Source organism: Marmota marmota, unplaced genomic scaffold (assembly GCF_001458135.2).
Source record: "Marmota marmota marmota unplaced genomic scaffold, marMar, whole genome shotgun sequence".
NCBI lineage: Eukaryota > Metazoa > Chordata > Mammalia > Rodentia > Sciuridae > Marmota > Marmota marmota.
Window position 1 is genome coordinate 84,205,400 of NW_026000026.1, and position 14,995 is coordinate 84,220,394.

A 14,995-nucleotide genomic window follows, 5' to 3' on the forward strand; every position below is an offset into this window, starting at 1 on the left:
GTACCTTACACATGCTAGGCAAGTTCTCTGCCACTGAGCCACAACCCCAGTCCCTCCATATGAGTCATTCTGAATCAATCCAAACCCTTGAATTTAGGTAGATCAAGACACACACACACACACACACACACACACACACACGCATCTTCTAGCTTCTGCATGCTAGAAGGCATTTGGCATGAATGTTGAGTAAACTAATGCACAATGTCTCACATAGTGTCTCAGATCTATTTCACAGTAAATAGGTAGGAATCAAGTTGAACTTTCAATTTATATCATTTTATTAATTCCACCTTGAGATGGCAACCCTGATCTGTCTTACAATATTGTGTTCTTTGTTGCATTGTTAGTGTATTCTCTATAGAGCTACTAGTTGAAGGAAGACAGTGAAGGCTGAGATTCTGAGGTTGTGTCCAGGCTCAATGGGAAAGCTTGCCATAATTGTCTAATAATTTCTACTTGGGTGGTGCACCGGAAGGAGACAATATGCCACCTCCATACTAGAGCATTGCTTCATAAGTGATAAATTTATTATTCTGTCACTATAGAATATTTTCATTACATCTTAGAAGAAATAGACACTCCAACATTTTGGTGACTAGTTTTCTACCAGGAGATTTTTACTAGTAGAAAACTACTAGTAGGATGCATATGGAATCCTAAGTACCCTGAATGTATTACGTTACCCTATTTTACTTTGTAACTTCAGGTTTATCTAGTAATTTCCCTAGTAACTTCCTCTATGACTCCTCTGCTGGTTTTACCCTTGCTTTTTCCTAATCTGCTGCTATGGGGGAATCAGGCCCCTTAGAACATACTTTTGGCAGTGGGAAGAAATGCCATCAGGACTGGCGTGTGTGTGTGTGTGTGTGTGTGTGTGTGTGTTGGGTCTGGGGATTGAAGCTACAATGTCCTACACTGAGCAAATTCAAGTTTTTAAGAACAGGAGCATTTCTGGCCCAAGGGAATGAGCTTTTCTACTGTTACTGGGAGGGGTTTTTACTTTCCAGAGACCTGGTAGATCTTAGCTTTTCTGCATGCCTTTCCCTGTCTCTTTACATGCATCCTTCAAAGTCACTTTCTCTCTGACACTTCATTGATAACTTCTCCTAAGCCCCACTCCAGACAGAATTGACTACTCCTTGCTCTGTACTCTCATATTACATGGTACAAACTCTACTGTAGCAAATAAATTTCATTTTAGTTATCTATATACATGTTTATATATTCAAGGTGATGTACTCAAAGGCAGAGATTATCATTTAAAAATCGATTTATTGGATATAAAACGATTTATTGGATATTTTACATATATTTATCTCATCCAGTTCTTACAAACTTAAGAGGAAACAGGCTCAGAGAAGTCAAATATCCTGTCCCATTGTAATATAAATATTTGGCAGAAACAGACTACAAAATTTTATATCTATATCTAGCATGGTGCTTGTCAACAGGTGTGTGGGTCAATTAAATGAATAAGCTGTATGCTACAAATTACAATAAATCCTTTTGGCCATTGGCTGCAGACAAGTTACGTCAGTTACTCTCACAACTTCTGAGCATGCTGCAGACTTTAATTCAAACCAGACATTAATATCTAGTAGAAGGATATATAACAAAACCAAATTACCAAGAACAATGCAGTAACCAATTCAATTAAGGTCATTCTCTGAGCCTGGCCTTCAAAAAGATCTGATTGATTCACATACAATGGTTAAAGATTCTATTTAAAATGTTAATACCACAGTGTCAGAAACATACAAACAGTGATCAAGAAAAGCAGCTTTCCTTTATGAGAAATGAGCTTGTGTGCCCTGTCTTCAGATGTGAGATTCTCCTTTACTTAAATGTTAAGACCACCAGAATCAGCCACTCCTTCCTTTGTATTCTCATATTACATGGTACACACTCTCAATTAATCATTATTGATTATCAGTTTTTGGTACCACTCTCTTTAATTTTGCCAAAGGAGTTACATTTTATGATCTGAAAGAATAAAGGCAATTTACAGTTAGAATGGTTTTAGGTCAAGTGATTTTTTGTCTCTAGCATTATTAATAAATGGCAGTCAGATGTCTATTTTTTTTTTCTGTCATTTTCTGCTCTGAAGTGGGTTTTTCCATCTCGAGGTCTTCCTCCACATTTACCTTCAATAGAAGCAGAGGCTGAGAGTAGCAAAGTGCTTTCAGGGTGCTGTGTTGGGAATGCTGGGCTTTTTATTCCCCCGAGTCCATGAGCTCACCCTGTTTCCATGTGTCACCACAAGTGTGTTGGATCCTGATGGAAAAATAGTTGGGTTTAAGTGGAAATAGTAGGGAGTGGGACAGCTGCATTTCAAAGCTTTTCATTTCCTTTTCCTCCACATGCAGCAAGTGGCTCACAATAGGGTTACTGAGTATATAGTTCTGTATAATTTCCCCTTTCCTTTCCTTTCTTTCTTTTTTTCTTTTACTAATTTGCTGCACCATTCCTAAACTTATCTTTTGGGATTATTAGTTTTACTTTGCTTAAAACATTCTTTTTTAAAAATCTAAGCTTAGAAATTCTATTTATATAGCCTTGGACTATTTTCTTTCTTTTTTAAAAATTACATTTAAAAAAAAATTTGTCCTTTGGGATTATTTTCCAATGTGGTCATCCATTATGAAATTTATTTTCTTTATCAGTTTTGGGGCAAGAGTGGAGGACTTGGAAGCAGAACTGTAATATGTGATGGTCTTGTGGTAGTGGGAATAGAGAGATTTAGTTTCCGGTTCTAGCTCTGCTTCTAACTAAATGACTGTTTCAAAAACTTATTTAAACATCCAGAGTCTGTATAAAAAGAAAATTGCAGGCTAACTGGATGATCTTTAAAATTCCTCCCAGATTAAACAAAAAAATTCTGGAATTTTTATCCATCAAGTTTTAGAATTTTTTTCCTGGTTCCCCATAAATTGGTTGAAACAGAATTTGGAGGAGGTACAAAGTGTGAACAGACTATTTTATATGAGAAGAATTTTTTTTTTTTTTTTTTTTTTTTACCATAAACACATTCTCCATTGATTTGGGCTTCTGTACTTAGTCTGTGAATCAAATTCTTCAAAATTATCTATAGTTCACAATGTATTTAGAACCATTGGAATATAATTAGAGCCACTTAAATGACTCAGATGCACCATTAAAATGTCTTTGGAATTATATTAGTGTATTGAAAACAGGGCCTTAGTGAATTCTTAAGAAGAAACAGAGTAACATATTTTAGGAAGAAACTTTTCTGGACTGGATTAGTCTGAGAATTTGTGCTCAGGATTCTAGTTTGTACTCCATTTCTCTCTTTTATTTTTATACTTAATTTACTACTTACCTTCAACAAATTGGTTCATTTTCTTGGGCCACAGGTTGGCCAGCTAAAAGACAGTCATACTATTTCAGAATTACCTAGAATCTAAAGGTTACCAAGTTAAACTCTAAACCATGTTTTGAGGTAGTCTGATAAAAAGGGATAAGGATAATGTTATTTTACTCTCATTTTCCTCTTCATGCTATTAAAAACACTTAATATAAGAAATGGTATTTCTGTTTTCTATGTAGACCTTTTGAAGATCTTGATAGCAATAGCAATATTTTTAAAAAGAAAAATCCATCAGTCATTTTTCAAGTAGGGGCATTAACATTATTTATTAAATTTCAAAGTAATTAGCATTGTGGGTTTTCCCCCCTTCTTCTAGGCACTATCTAATATCTTTTTGTATCTTAGTGATTAAAGGTATCCTATATCCACTAACAAGTGGGTGACTTCACTTGGTGCCAGATAGAAACTCTATTTCTCCCCAGAGAGTTTAGATTGTTTCATTTTTGTGTAGAGTGGATCAGAGGGACGCCTTTCTCAGTTTTATAAATGTCCTTTTAACCAACGACCTTTATTCTCTGACTTAGCTGAGCCATAGGCGTCCTCTAAAGTTGAATAGTATCAATAATTGATAAATATAATCTGCATGCAGATATAACAAGTAATAATCTGGAGACTCTGTTCTTTACTTTTGGCAGTGGAATTTCAAATCCACGTGTCTTTGCAGATTAAATATCTCTTGCAATGAATAATTTAAAACATCAAAAACTTATTTTGCTTGGCAATGGATAGCATGTGAACTAACCACATTATTGTCATCTAGATTCTCTGTTGTTTCATTTTTTTCAAATTTTTTATTGCTGTATAATTGCACAAAATGTTGGGATTCATTGTTACATATTTGTACATTCGCACAATATAACAATAGAATTTGGCTAATATCATTCCTCATATTTCCCCTTGTTTCATTTTTTAAAATGTTTTCAAATGTTACATCAATGGAAGTTCTGCTAGGTCAATAAGAAGGGCATTTTACCTGGTAATACATGCCAACACAAGGATGGATCTTGGTTTTAAGGGGTCAGCAGCTTACCTAACAGTATGTGTGTATGTGTATGTGTATGTGTTTATGTGTGTGTATATGGAATTCTTTAAAGAACAGAAAGTAGGTATGATAATGATATTTACATTTAGAAAAAGAAATCACACACACACACACACACACAAATTTGAAAGAGTTGACAATTGCCACAAATAAATTAATGAAATTAAGCTGCCTTTTTTTCTAATATTTTTGGATGCATCTTCTTTGATTACCTCTTCATATACCAACAATTTAAAATTTTAATGTCATTTTCTGTAGATACAATAAAATAAATCTCATTAGCATGACTGACTGAAATTTGTTTTTATTGTTCATAGCTTACAAAAGTTCCTTTCATCCTTCAGCTCATTGTTGGTCCTATAAATTATAGATTGTTGTCAAATATGGGAAACATCTAAAAGTTTCATTCTCATATGAGCTTGCATATGTACTCTCTATATTACTTCTCCAAACACAGAAATTGTGATACATTTTATTTGTTGCACTTGCAATTGAAAGAAAAAATTATAATGGGTTTCTAACTGTACATTAGAAACATTGTTGAGTGTATTCCTAACAGAAACACAACTTTTACTCTGACTATGTGTTTATGGAAACTGTATCATCTACTCACAATTTTTTACATGTCTGATGATTGGGAGAATTTTTTACAGATGAGCCTCTGACTCTCATCTGAAGGATTCTACCTTCACCCTTTCTGTTGCCATAGGACAGGGTGCCATCAGACATATTCCTATCAAAATACATCCCCTAGTTCTATACATTCTTGATGCCAGCTGAATCAGCACAGAGGACATTAAGATATTCCTGAAAGCCATTCCTTATATCAGGGTGGCTAGAAATAATTTATTAATATGAGAAAGAGATTTTGAATAACATCAAGCCAAACTAAATGCGTACTCTATTCAATTTTTCCTTAGTTGGAACTTAAAAGTACCTATAGGCTGTTTTTTTTTTTTTTTAAATATTTACTCTTAAGTTTTAGGTGGACATAATATCTTTACTTTATATTTATGGTGGTGCTGAGGATCGAACCCAGTGCATCTTTCATGCTAGGCGAGTGCTCTACCACTGAGCCACAACCCCAGCCCCCTTACAGGCTGTTTTCTACTACCAATATGAAAGGATAACTAACAAAGCATAGAAGTGGAAAGAGACAGTGGTCTTGACTAATTGATGTTAAAACAGTTTGACTTTTTGTATATTTTACAGAAATACAGTATTCTCTGGACACATTACTCATGTCCTGCTAGGGCTTTGGAAAGTGTCTGTAGATTCTAAACCTCAAGAATCCTTAACTTTACAGACTAGCTATCTCCCACCAAATGCCTAATTTTGTTTTATTTTTTTGTTGTTGTTTGATTTTTTTAATCCACGGGAATATTCCCTTTATTGATATTAATTACAGTTATGTGGTCTTATCTGGAAGAAAGAACAATTTGAATTTTGCAGAACTATATACAAAGACATAAAAATAAAACACACATACACTAACCACCACCAAACCAGCTAATCCCAACCAATCAAATCTCTGAATGTGTCTTCAATTTTGATCATTAGTGCTTTAGAAGAATATACACAGACCCAGTCAAAGGGTAATCTTTGGGGTCTTAGAGCATTCATGGAATGGGGTATTTGCTGTTGGAAACAATGGAATATGTAAGCTCAGAGAACAGGCATTTGAGAGTATAGTGCCTAAATATTCAGCTCCTGGGCCGTGTGCCTTCTGGACAGAGGTCCTGTCATTCTTTGTGGTTATTTCAGAATGATAACTTGACCAGATTGTACTTTTCTTATCCCTTCTTCCTTTCCCATCCTAAGTCCCCCTAGCCAGACTCTGACAAAACTAGCTGTGGCTTTAGGGTTCTAAAGTTGGATTGTAAGTTACTAAATTGCCTGCGGAGAAGGAGCCATTGCAGGTCTGAAATGTCCCTCCTTTACTTAAGTGGCTCTCTTCATCTGTAGATGAAGGGTTTGGGTTCTAGCACCTTGCTGGTATCCCCAAGGATCAGAAAGCTGAAGCTCATAAACTTATCAAATTAGTGCCCAGGATATTTGGGTACCATGGAAAACCACTCTGCTCTGGAAATCCACACTCTCCTCTTTATAGGACTCACTGTTGAGTTCATAGTTGTCCTAATTCCTGAATTCCCTTAACTTAAAAAATGCCAATTTTAGCCTTAAATTAAAAAAGAAAAAGACTAGCCAACTTCGTCTCTCAGTCAGTGTTCCCCTCCCATACAGGACTCCCTGGGGAGGTAGAAGAAGGTGGCTCCTCTCTGGGCTGGCTCAGCCTGGGAGAGCACGGGAGGGGCGCCGGCCAATTGGCTCCGAGAGCAGAGGCCAACTTGCTTAGGAGACTTCTCTTGGGCGCTGGCTTCCGTGGGTGACCTTGAGGAGCTGCTGTTGGAATGAAGGAGACTGAAGGAAGGAAAGCAGAGATTTCCTTGATCTGTATGTCTTTGACAATCCCACTGAGAAAAGATTCCATTCAGTAGCCAAAATAAGACTCCGTGATTCCATGACACTTTGAGATTCCAAAGAAAACCAATATCTCCCTCAAAAACAAAATAAAGATATTTGTATTACAATTAGAGCTGATCCAGGTAGTGAGATAAGAGGAGAGAAAGGAGCAATGGTTTAAAGTGAAGAAAGCGGCTCGTGGTCCTATCGAAGTCTGGCGCTGCGGTCCACTGCGGGTCCGCTACGTCCCAGAGCTAGCCCAGGCCCAAGTTCAAAGACATCCTCATCACAAATCCCAGGGTGGAGGCCCCAGATGCCAGCTTCCCGTTAAGACTGATCTGTTTTTCAGGGATGGTGTTATCCATGACCACGCTAACCATGGCGCCAGCTGCAAAGGGCAGAGCATAGGGGAGGAGGGGCTCGGCCAGCACCACTGCAAATGCACCAAAGACCCCGGCCAGGGGCTCCACCAACCTGCTCAGCTGCAGGTACCTGAAGGCTCACCAGGTGGAGAAGCCCGCTCCTCTCAAGGGGAAGCCTTCTGCCAGTTCCTCTGGGAAATTCAGGATCCTAATTCCAATGGCCAAATTCTTGGTCTCACTCAGTTGATTAGGGCCTCAATAAATTGTTGAGGCTGGCTTTGAACTGGCGATCCCCCAGGCCTCAGCCAATGAGCCACTGCCTGGCTATTATTATTATTATTCGTTATTATTTTTACTATTGTCTTGAACAGAACTCCTCCCAAGCTTTGATACTTTTTAATGATAAATGGAGCTAAAGTCTTGTTTCCTATCCTCATCAATGAGGACAGAAAAATAATCCTGTTGCAAATAAAATCTCTAGATCTTCCACAAACATAGATTCCAAGAAGGTTAAATGAAAATAAAATAGGAAAGAGAGCCAAGTATATAAAATTTTCCATTGGCTCATTAGCTAAACCTCTTTATTTAGGCTACCTTATTTCCTTGAAGCTCTTTAAGAATCAATGCTTATTTTTATGATTTATTAAAAAATAAAGTTTTTTTTAAAAGTTTTAGAAATTACATTTACTCTCTTCTAAATTTCAATGGTTTAACAATTCTTCTAACCTTAAAAAAAGGTTGAATTAGAATGTCGTGCCCTTTTCCTCATGAAAAATAGATTCCATGATTGCTGGTTCTTGGATAGGTGATGAATGGTAAGTTATATTCAGAGTTTATGCATTATCAGCTTGGAATGAAAACGTGTGTTATTACTTTGAGAGGAAGCACTACTTAAACTATATGGAAAACCTCCATTTAACTCTCTTTTGTTGTTGTTATTTAGTTTCGTTGTTTTTTGGCATTGGAAATTAAACCACTGGGAGTTTTACCACTGAGTTACATCTCTAGCACTACACCCCCCACCCTACCTTTTAAAATTTTGAGACAGGGTCTGACTAAGTTGCTGAGGCTGGCCTCAAACTTGTGATCTTCTTGACTCAGCCTCCCAAGTTGCTGAATTACAGGATCAACATACCTGGCATATTTAACCACTTTTAAGTGCTGTAATGGAAAAATATGATTCCATTTGTCTAGCTCTATTTGGGAAGAGTTATAGAAACACTACCTTCATGGGATTTTTTCCTGGGTCCTGCATGGTTATTACCTAGAGCCTCCAGAAGTAGATGTAATTCAAGGAACCAAGAAAAAGTAATAACAAAAGGTTAGTGCCAAAGAGGTAACATAAACGTCAAGTAGGAAGCTGGTGTGAATTTTCAGAGAAGTAACAAAACCACAGTTTAGAAAGTTGGGGAGTAATATGGGACACAAGATGGTATGGGAAGTTGGCTTAAATGAAGAAAGAGTGCTGGACCTTGTGTTTTCTGAATGTTGGAAGTATGCTGGATTGGAAATGGGGCAGATCATATGGGGAAGGACTTAAGGACAATAGTTAGAGACAAGTGATAATGCTTTTTTTTTTTTCTCATCACAACATCATACATGTATTCTGTATAACGATGAGGAAGTGATAATGCTTTTGACACAAAGAAAAAATGTCAGTAATCACTAAACTTGATGATGTTACAAAAGAAATATATGCACATAGATTTAAAAAAAAGAAAAAAAGTAATATTTGATAGCATATTGAGGTGAATAGTTTTATAACTCCAGTATAAGTATGGATAGAGGTTTTAGTACCAGATTATATTATGCCCAGATATTTCATGACAGAAAGAAAAATAATTTTAAAAATAAAAGAAAGAAGACACATTTAATGTCCATCTAAGCTATTTTGTTAACAGTACCACTTGCATGTTGCTGTCAGGTAGGCTTGAGTGGACAGTCTTCTTGGCAGTGGGAAGATATGAATATAAATTTTGAAAAATTTGAGGAAATCAACATCAAAAGTTACAGGTATGTTTCCAAGAAGTGCCAAGGAAGGCAAAGGGAAGTAGACACTCAAAGCAGGAAGTCTCCATGCTGCTTCCTGACCACAATTCTTTCAAGTTCTAGTTTATTAGCAACAGATATTTAGTTCCTCTAAATCAAATAAGAAACTCTCCCGGGCTGGGGTTGTAGCTCAGTGTTTAAGTGCTTGCCTAGCACGAGTGAGGTGCCGGTTCGACTCTTAGCACCACATAAAAATATATATAAAATAAAGGTATCTGTCCATCTACAAATAAAATATTTTTAAAAGGAAAGAAACTCTCCTGGAAAATAAGAGTATCCTCCCCTCTGGGCTTCAGAGGTATTCTTACCTTCCAGAACGCTTCCTCTGGCAACAGACCAACCTGCAGCTTGCCCTTGGGCCAGTGCGGTCTGGTTAACACCTGCAGACCTTGATAACTACCTCCCTGCTAATTCTTTCCTAACTGGTGACTCTCAAACTTTAGTTTGCATCACATCACCTAGATAGTTGATAACTCTAGAATTGCCAGCTGGCTTCCCAGAGTTTCTGATTGAGTAGATCAGGGGTGGAGCCCAGGGGTGAAGCCCAGGTGTGTGCATTTCTAACTTATACCCTGGAGCTGCTGTTGCTGCTGGTTTGGGACCATCTTTGAAGAAATGTGGCTTTAATATATACCACAGAGACTTTTTGTTGTTGTTGTTCTAATCAGTTATAGTAGCTTACTAATAAAAGTGTATCCTCTGCTACGTTCCTGGAGTATACTCACGGGTCATGTCTTAGTGCTAGATGCTGAGTATTTAAAATGTTTCTGAAGACTGGGCATGGTTGGGGAGGCTGAATCAGAAGGACTTCGAGTTCAAAGCTAGCCTCAGTAATGTAGCGAGACCCTAAACAACTCAGTGAGACCCTGTCTTTAAATAAAGTACAAAAAAGGGCTGGGGATGTGGCTTAGTGGTTAAGTGCCCCAGGGTTCAATCCCTAGTATATAAAAAAAAAAAAAAAGAAGGAAAGAAAAAATTTTGAAGATCTGAGAATTACAGAATCTCAGGATTTTAAGGGTTGGGAACTACCTCATAGGGACAGATTTTCTAATTTTGTTCTCTTCTTCTTGTCTTTATCATGATGTAAATGCAGCTTTGCTCTTTGTGTTCCAATCTAGTATCTTTGAACTGTGTAGTCAAGACATAGTCTTCCTTTCCCACCAGTTTATCAGTTGCTCTGTACTTTGCCTTGCTTTTCTTCTTTGTAAGTAAGGATGGTGGTCTATAGAACACTTTAATTGAAGTACTGTAAATAAACAGAAAGTTATTGTAATCAGTTCTACTTATGGATACCTCCCTTCTCAAAATTATCATTATTCAGTGCTAGGTGGCTTTCTGTTCTATTATTATTTGATCTCCCCCTGCCCCCACTCCTACCCCATGCTTTTTTCTTCTATAGGTTACTGTGATAAAATTCTTGGAAATGAGAATCCAGTTTATTCCTCCTTTTGTTATAATATTCTTCTGAAAATTCATTTTTTTTTCTTTTTTGCAGGTTTGTGACATATTGGCATTAGTTACTTTCTGTCATAGGGTCTCTCAATTTTGTTTGTTTTCATTATATGCTTTCTTTTTTCATTCTAGTAACATGTACATATCATAAAGCTTATACTTCTACTTTTTTGAAAGTGTATGATTAGGTAGCAGTAAGTGTATTTACAATGTTGTGCTCTCCATTTCCTGAACTATTTCAACATTCCAAACAGAAACTTGATATCCATTAAGAATAACTTTCCATACATATTCCTATTTATAGAAATAAAATCCTACAATAACTGTATTTTTTGTGTCAGCCTTCTCTTACTTAATTTACTATATGTTTTCAAGATTCATCCCAGCTTGATTTTTTAAAAATATCTTTGTTTTTATTTATTTTTATGTGGTGCTGAGGATTGAACCCAGGGCCTCACGTGTGTGAGGCAAGCACTTTACCACTGAGCTATAATCCCAGCCTCTGGATTGCTTTTATATTTCTTTTTAGAATAGTTCAGAAACATAAGCAGAAATATTCATATTCTACTTGCTTTTGTACTTCTTCTTAGATCTCTGTAAGCATGCTTACATTTTCTCCAGAGCCCTTTTCCAAAGAAGAGCTATCCTTTTTATTTCATGACCATCTTCTTCTTCTTTTTAATATTTATTTTTTAGTTGTAGGTGGGAAAAATAACCTTTATTTTAATGTGGTGCTGAGGATTAAACCCAGTGCCTCACATGTGCCAGGCGAGCATTCTATCACTGAGCCACAACCCCATCTCTTTTTTAAAAAAATTTGCTTTTTAGTTGTAGTTGGATACAATATCTTTATTTTAACATGGTGCTGAGGATCGAACCTAGGGCCTCACATGTGCTAGGCAAGTGCTCTACCGCTGAGCCACAACCCCAGCCCACACCCCTTCTTCTTCTTTTAAACCAAGTTTACCGATCATGAAGATACAGAGTCTAGAATCATTTGTTTGGCTTTTACTGGCAGGTGAACAGAATTGTGCATACTAATGATTCATCCTGTGACTCACATGCAGGGTGTCACTGAAATGTTTGGTGTTCTTTTTCCATGACTAGCCATAGCAAGTAGAATTTTCCCAAAGCATTTTAGGTGTCTCTTAGAATTTTTTCCAGATCCTTCCAGAAGTAATCTTCAAAAATTAGGGCTTTGAAGAAAAAAGTATCTTTTAGAAGTTGCATTCCTTGGACTCTGATAGGCAAATGTCTCTTTAGCCTTATGCCATTAGCATAACTATCAGGTTTTCTCAGTGAAGAAAATAGGTAGATGCTAGGATTTTGAAAACATTTAAAAAACTGAAGCCTTTAAATTACCTTTCTCTGCATTTGGTTTCATAAACCCATGCCTCATCTGATAGGGTAGCAGCACATAAATCTCTGCCCAAGGGGAAAAAAATATCAACAGTCTTCAATAGATATGGTTAGAACAGTGTGATAGCATGGCTTTTGATTATCTGAGAGTTCAGGCTACATATCACTTCATTAAACTTGTGCAGAAATTAAGATTGCCTCCAAGTAAAGTAAATGGTACAGCCAAACCACTAGATCAAAAGAAATCTAGTGACAACTGATTCCTTCTCCATCACTGGAAAGTTATATTAACTTATAACTGCTTCAAAGAAAGGCTTGTGCTCAGCTATTTCATCCAATTAATAAAAAATTAATCATCCAACAAATCAAAATCACCAGTAAAAGCAGGTGAACATTTTAGTGGGGAAAGAGATCAGGTGCCTTGGGAGGGATAAGGAATAATTTTAGGTTATGGCATTTGAGAGGGAAGCTAATTCTCAATGTTTAATATGCATCAGAATTACCTGGAAGGTGTTTTTTTTTTCTTTTCTTTTCTTTTTTTGTATCAGGGATTGAACCCAGGGATGCTTAACATCACTGACTCACATCTCTAACCCTTTTTATATTTTGAGACAGGGTCTTGCTAAGTTGCTTAGGGCCTTGCTTAGTTGCTGAGGCTGACTTTGAACTTGCAGTCCTCCTTGCCTCAGCCTCCTGAGGCACTGATGACTACAGGCATTTGCTACTGTCCCCAGGACTTGGAGGACTAAAATTACATTTTTCTAGTCCCCATACTCAATATTTCTGACTTAGTAGGTCTGCGATGAGACCCCAGAGTCTATATTTTTAACAAAAATTCCAGGTAATTCTGATACTACATTTTCAGAGACAACATTTGAAGAGTAATTGCTCTAGAGAGATTGAAAAGGAGTGTTCAGCCTAGGGAAAGAGAAGGAGCAAGCTTGAGAGGCAAGAAACTGAAGGGCACCTTTAAAAAAATTTTTTTTTTATAACTTTTTATTTTATTTATTTATTTTTATGTGGTGCTGAGGGTCGAACCCAGAGACTTGTATGTGTGAGGCAAGCACTCTACTGCAGAGCCATAACCCCAGCCCGGGGCACTTTAAACAACAAATAACTTTTCTGAATTAATCTCAATCTTGCCAGCAGGTGATTAAGTTTCAAAGACTCTAAGGAACCTGATTAAAAGTTACAGAGCTAAGTGTCAAAGTCAAGATTTAAACCCATGGAGTCCAGAACATTATGTCTGACTAGATTACTAGTAGGAGGCAGTACATTTTGACTGACATGAGCATTTTGTTCAGCAGTCATGGGAATTAAGGCTTACATGGTTGCAGTTAGTTTCAGAGGGTTTAAATGCCACAGGGAGGAATTGTACTTAGGATGTCAATAGAAAGGTACTGAAAATTTTGGAGCAGGATTAATCAATGAATCCACTAAGTAACACTATATATAGGAAAAGAGAGAGAAAAGGATCGAAGCCCATTTAGAAGTCCTTTATGATAGCCCAAGTTAAAGAAAAGGAAGGAGTATATGAGGGCATTTTCAGTTGGAATGGAGTGAAGTCTGTGGAGGTTAAGAGTTGTTTTATGATCTGGCTGGGGTGGTGACTCCCAATCTCTCCACCAACTATGGTTCCATAATTCAAAAGTTTTAATTTATGAAGCAAACTAGATTTAACAAAACAAAGATAAATGTGTGAGATTATTATTTCTCTCATTGTGACACAAATTCATATTATAAAATGAACACCTTGTATTCATTCAAGTGTTCAGAAATCATAGCACTATCCTGGTTGTAGTAAGAATAAGCATTGAACTTAAGCAAGTGAGCAGATATTTACAAATATTTTACTGCTTTTGGCAGCAGATACTTGTCATTATGTCCATATCCAAGGTCAGTTACATGATGGACTTTTAAAAAAACTTTTGTTTTTGGCATTTTGTATCTTTCTTTCTTCCACATGATGAACATTTTAAAGTTAATCCCATTTGCATTCATATTTAAGGTATGATACCATATTTAAGGTTTTGATACCATCAAAAGCCTATGGAGCTTCTGGTACAGGAGAAACCCAGTGTTTCTCCTTTGCCAGCAAATCAGTAAACTGCCTCATTCCTTTTGCTCAAAAAAAAAAAAAAAAAGCCTGTGGAGCTTTTTCCTCCCTGACTTTTTGAGGATTGACCGACATCATGAATGACACAGTAACTATCTGACCAGGAAGTTCATAACCAACCAACTACTTCAGAGGAAAAAAATGGTCATTGATGTTCTTTACCCTGGGAAAGCAACAATATCTAAGACAGAAATTCCAGAAAAATCAGACAAATGTACAAGACCACATCAGATATCATCTTTGTGTTTGAATTCAGAACCCATCTTGGAGGTGGCAAGACAGCTGGCTTTGGCATGATTTATGATTCCTTGGCTTATGCAAAGAAAAATGAACCCAAACATAAACTGGCAAGACATGGCCTGTATGAAAAGAAAAAGACCTCAAGAGAACAGTGTAAGGAACGCAAGAACAGAATGAACAAAGTCAGGGGGACTGCGAAGGCAAATGTTGGTGCTGGCAAAAAGCTAGGTGAGTAAAGATTCTGCAATGACTTTACCTGACGTGGTGATTGTGTGAATTTTTCATAAGGATTTATAAACAGTAAAAACTTTAAAAAAAGAAAAGAAAAAAGCTTATGCTGTGTGGTAGAGTATGTACTTGGCATGCACCAGACTCTGGGTTCAACCCCTGGGTGGTGGTTGGGTGAAAGTATTGACCCTTTTGGAGTACAGAGAAGCCACATTGATATTTCTCGCTAGAGAGAAATATTTCAACCTGATAAACTTTCAGAATGTAATTTTAGATAAGATAGAATTTTGCTA

The 14,995-nt window shown here is 36.9% G+C and overlaps 1 pseudogene; it reads left to right on the forward strand.

The window, feature by feature from the left end:
• Nucleotides 1-14,310: 14,310 nt before the first annotated feature.
• LOC107135752 lies at nucleotides 14,311-14,710 on the forward strand (annotated as a pseudogene).
• The last annotated feature ends 285 nt before the right edge of the window (nucleotides 14,711-14,995 follow it).